Source organism: Sminthopsis crassicaudata, chromosome 2, assembly GCF_048593235.1.
Source record: "Sminthopsis crassicaudata isolate SCR6 chromosome 2, ASM4859323v1, whole genome shotgun sequence".
NCBI lineage: Eukaryota > Metazoa > Chordata > Mammalia > Dasyuromorphia > Dasyuridae > Sminthopsis > Sminthopsis crassicaudata.
Window position 1 is genome coordinate 534,933,722 of NC_133618.1, and position 6,000 is coordinate 534,939,721.

Consider the following 6,000-nt stretch of genomic DNA (forward strand, 5'->3'; position numbering starts at 1 on the left):
CCAAAGACAGAGTAGAGTGGAAGACTGTAATTGCAGAAGCATATTTCTGCTCAATGAAAGAAATAATGACCCAACAATTAGAGCTGCCCTAAATGGAATGTACTCACATGGGAGGTAATGAGTACTCCATCATTGGAGGTCTTAGAGTAGAAGAGTCATGATCATTAATTGGACATATTATATTGAGAAAATGTGCTTTGGGTAAGAACTGAACTAAGTTCCATGGGTTACTACTCATAGATATTGCAGTTTTATGAGTGTTCCAGATAATAATAGAATGGAATCAAAAAAGCATTTGTTTAATGTCAACTATATGCTAAGTTCTGGCTATATAAATAAAAAGGTCCTTGCCCTGAAAGAGTTCCCATTCTAATTAAGTTGTGTACACACACACACACACACACACACACACACACACACACACACACATATGTATATTCCATTTCTTGGCAAACAGAACATCTGAGTGGTACTTGGAATCTTGCAGGCAAAATAACAAGACTACGATCAGATCCTGAAGACCTTGGATGACAAGGGCAAGCTAGATGGTCCTCAATCAATGACCATTGGGAAGAAGTTAGAGCACTGGGCTTGGAATCAGGAAAATTCATCTTCCTGAGTTCAAATCTGGCCTCAGTCACTTACAAAGAGTCAAATATGACTAAACAACAATAAATAAACAAATAAATGTGAAAAATATAGATTAAAGTGAGGAGAGGTCAGTGAGGAGTTATTTCAATAATCATGACAAGAGGTGATGAGGACATGACCTAAGGTAGTGGTCAAGTGAGTAGAGAGAAGGTGATAGACTCAGGAGATGTTGTAGGGGTAGAGATGATGGTCTTTGGGAAACCTGTTGGATATCAGGATTGAGAGAGAGTAAAGAGTGGGGAGGCATTGAAGTTGGAAACCTGAGTAGTTATTGATAGTAATCGGGTAATTTAAAAGAGTGTGTTTAAGGAGAAAGAGAATGTAATAAGATCTTTGATGCATAGTGAAACTCATCCATACCTGTTTATCCTGTGATATTCATTTTGTTCCATTCCAAATGAAAAGTGGGGAGGTGGGAATTTCACACATCTGGTACTGCCCTGGAGCCAGAACCCACCCTTTATAAAGGGCCTGCCACAGCTACACAGATAGGGTGTGGGTATGCTGGGTAGGGGGGAGAATTTTCCTAATGGCACCTGTGCAGCTGCTACTGTGGGTGCCCTGGTATGTTATAACTTCCCTGAGGGACTGACACCTGGAATTGAGGGTGGGAAGTGGAGGAGTGCTGAGGAATATGATAGGTGTGGTTGTGTTGGGAAAAAAGAGTGGGATGGGACTATCTTTTCTCTTTTAGAAGAGTTGATCCCCTACTCCTCAGGGTCAGTAATCTGGGAATCTTGGGAATATGCCGGCCTATACCGCGGCTGGGTTAAGTGACTTAGACAGGAGTCAAAATCGGTTCATCCTTGCTCCAAGGTTATTGTTTATCCACAATGCCATGGTGCTTCTCAAGCTTGAACTTATTAGTTGTAAATGAAAATGATTAAGATTTTATCTTTCAAAACAATTATTACCATTTCAAATGTTTAGGGGAGTTTTTTGTTCTTCTCAGGAGGGATTTTGTCTAAATGTGTAGAGCTCTCAATAGCACAGAAGCAGCCTAGTGTTATGAAAAAGATGTCTGGATTTGGAATCATTAAACTTGGCTTGGCTACTTATGACATATTAGCTTGGACAAGGCACTTCAGCTCTATCTGGCTTCTAAAGACCCTTCCTCTCCAGATCTACAATCCCACGGTCCTTCAAAGACCATTTAGGTCTTTTCTAAAGGTGGTTCACAAATGAAAACCATGCTACTTCTTGACATTTCTATTGATTCCAGGCTTGAAAGTTTGAGCTGAACTAAATGAATGACAAGGGAAAAATACTAGTCATTGAAGGGAGACAGTCAACGTGAACTTTGGCAAAAATTAATGAGAGACCAGAAGAGGAAAGTGCATGCTTTCCTTAGTTTTCTTGAGAGGGTTCTGGCTTCATAACTTTCTCTTCTTTTGATTCTGCCCAAGTCATACATATTCTGTCCTTGGAACAGACTGGTCAACAAATTTGCTCATAGGACATTGATGCTGAATTGACTACAAAACCTGGATTCTGGAATGGTGGGAAGGCAGGAGTTCACTTTCCTGACTTCTTTACAAAACTTACAAGATTCAAATTTCTGATCCCTTCAACTAAAATGGAAAAGAGTAAATATAAAGGCAAAGAAGCATTTAACAGTGCCATATGTCAGCTTCAGAGGGGAAAACATCCCCACTTAATATTATTTTTTCTCACTGGGTGCTATCAATGAAGAAGTGAGACCAAGAGAAAGTAACTGAAGAGAATGCCTTTTTAAAGTTAATCCTAGTTCTGACTTTGTGATCCACCAAACATGGCTTCTCTTAGCTATGTGGTTAAGATTGGAACCTGTTACAGACTATCTGTGTACATTCAGGTGTGTCCAAGGTGCCATTATATGTCATCAAGATTCCCAGATGCAATCAGCCTCTTTTTCATAGCTTAAGTCCATCAGAGATACTCTCCATGAGTGCTACAGGGCTGTGACACGGACTTGTGAGATGTGGATTCTGATTAGTGGAGGAGATTTCTAGGCCGGAGAAGGGGGTACCATGAAGAGGGATCTCACATGGATATCGTCAAAGTTTCCAATAGCTTCTGCATGATTTTGAAACCTACAGAGCAAGGACAGTTGTTTCTGAGCAGCAGTGAGTAGAGAACCAAACTGGAACAGTCTGATGTCATAGGATTCAGTCTGCTGAAGGCATCCATTGAAGAATACACTCAGTGCTTTCTAGTTCCAGAAACTGGAAAGAATGAAAAGCCAAGAACTGGACATCCTATGGAGCAAGCAAGCAGTTCTACTGAAGTGAATCTAATGGTGGGACAGTTCTCCTGCTTGTTATCTGAGAAGAGACTCAAATGACTGAATCTCCTCCACCCCATTCCATTTCTTAAGAGACAATTTCCTCATTCCAAACTTCCTGGGGATCATGTTTTCACATTTCTCCATAACTTGCTTAAGGAATGAGAGTCTAATCCACTGAGTAAAGTGAGATGGCTTCCCTTATTTATTTGCTTTCTCATCTATCTATCTATCTATCTATCTATCTATCTATCTATCTATCTATCTATTGTTTTAATACTGAGGAAACACTTTACTTTTAATATGGTTGCTATTTGTCTCAAGGTCCCATAAAGTACCTGTGACTAAGTTTAAATGATCTCAGAAGGGCTCATTTTATGGGGACTTGAAGCAATTGTGGTGTGTTGTCCAAATTACATCACATTACACCAGTTGTGATATGTTGTCCAAATGGCATTCTCTACATTGAAATCAATCATCTTTGATAAAATTAAATAATTATTTTCGATAATTTCAGAATGAATGGAAAATAATTGACATTAAAAATTGCCCTAAATTCCAAGAACAATCTAGCCAAGGAAACATGCTGTACACATGTGGAAGAATGAGAGAATAATAATAATGATAATGATGATAGCTTAAGATTTGTACAACTTAAAATTTTGCACTTAGAGATTTGCACATGCATTAACTCATTTTATTCCTAAATAATCCTGGGAAGTAGGTGCTATTATTGATGCCCATTTGAGAAAACTGAAGTTCAGAGATAGCTAAAGACTTGTTCAGGACATACAACTAGTATAAATTCCAGTCCAGAGAGATAACACCCTAATCCCCTCCCAGATTCATTTATTCATTCATATATTTAAATTTCTTGGATTAGATGAAAAAGGAGATTTTTTGCCTCAATTGCTACATAGCCTTAATCACTGAATGGGTACAGCCTCAATCAAACTGAGACCTGTCAAAGACCTTAGCTTAAAAAGACCAAGTTTTCCCACTGCATCCAGGGCCATCTCATGTCGTCCTGATCTACATCTGGCCATTGGACTCAGATGGGTCTAGAGGGGAAAATGAGGTTAGTTAGTGACCTTGCACTAAATCCAATTCACTTGCATGTCATGCATCACCTCCCAGAAGTCATGGTTCTCTTCAAGAATGAAGGACAACCAACAAAATAACAATAAGGATTTAGAAAAGATAGAATTATAGGCTAGAATAATTGCTGAAGTTTTGTACAGGAAATGGGCCTTCAGTTAAGCTTTGAAGGATGAGTAAAAATTGAATGGATAGAAGAGGAGAGGCAGGAATTCCATTAGGGGGAAGAATTAGAACAAAGGGAAGGGGGCAGGAAAGTTAAAAAAAAAAAAAAAAAAAAGACTTAAGTACATGGAGGAGAGTGGCCTGGGGGGAGCAGAAGGAACAGGTGACCTTCTGGTAGTTTCCTTTTTACAAGACTGCTCTTGCAAGCAAATTTCTTTAATTTATAGAGGGACAGATTTTAAATCATCATCTCTCTTTCTCCATCTACAGTCCTTCCCTCACTGCCTATATTTTCCTTGGCTATAAATTTTTTAATGACAGTTTAGAAAATGAGCAAATCTTAAGTGACATTTTTATCACTTCCCTAATACTTTCAATAAAAGGCTCTAACAGAATGCATCCTGGGAGCTCTGGAGACAGCCAGCCAAGATAGGAGCAAATTCCATGCAGGTGGAGTCACAACCCCCTGTCAGCCTGCCTGAACTCAATTTACTAAGTGTGAACGGCTCCCTCAAAGCCTTCATTGTTGGCCTGCATTTTCAGGCTCTGGTTCTGGGCCATCCTTCTGTATGACCTTGGCCAAGTCATCTAGAGAGTGTAAGGGTAGAGAATTAGAAGAGACACTTTTGCCCAAGTCACCATATTTTACAGACAAGGAACCCAAAGCACAAACAGGGAAAGTGACTTCAAGACAATTTGGGATGTACAGCTTGTAATAGCAGTGCAGGGACTAATAGCTTTAGAACTGAAAGGGATCTTAGAGATTATCTAATCCAATCTTCTCATTTTACTGAGGAAACAGAATCAAAGTGTCCAAGTAACTTGCTTAAAATCATATAAATAATGGGGCAGGGATATATACATACACACACACACACACACACACACACACACACACACACACACATACACATATATATATATATATATATATATATATATATATATGTATATATATGTATATGTATATGTATTTTTTTTTTTTTTTTTGGCCAGGGCAATTGGGGTTAAGTGACTTGCCCAGGGTCTGTGTTAAGTGTCTGAGACCAGATTTAAATTCAGGTCCTCCTGACTTCAGGGCTGGTGCTCTATCTACTGTACCAAATAGCTGCCCTTAGACATGGGATTTTTAATGAAGCCTTCAGTTTCCAAATCCAATGGACTAATCCCACTGCTTCTGAACCCAGATGTTCTGGATCCCAGCCCTGAATTCACTCTGCCACAAAATCTAAGTGTTGTGATGGTGGATATCGAAATCATTCCTGGGGCTTCCCTCCACACCCTCACCGGGAAATTCCCCAGATGACACTTAAAAACAGAAAGGTATTTAACTACTTTGCATATATTTGCATTTATTAACTTCATATTTATTCTGAATATATTTTTATATATACTTGTTGTCTCCTCCATAAACAAGCATAAACTCTATGTAAGGAGGAATGGTTTCATTCTTTATATTTAAAGCCCTGCTGACTGATTGAGTAAAAGAAGTAATAGTTTCCATGATGGATCTCCTTAGGATTGAGGAAAGCCCATCACCTCAGTGACAGTTTCCCCAAATACTCCAGAGTTTCCTCCCCCAAGCAAGGATGACTTTGAACAAATTGTATGGCATATCTGCTTTATAATTTGAAGAAAACACTTGCAAATGCTGATGCTTTTGCAATAGGAGGGTTTTCCTGCTGGAGTCCCCACATCTTCCTCTCAGTATAATGAAGAAAAATGTAGGCAGCTGTCAATCTGTTTAAGTTATGTCTAATGTTAATGTGTATGCTTGGGGGCCTTAGCACTTGCTCTGGTTGGGATAGAACCCCTCTTGAACC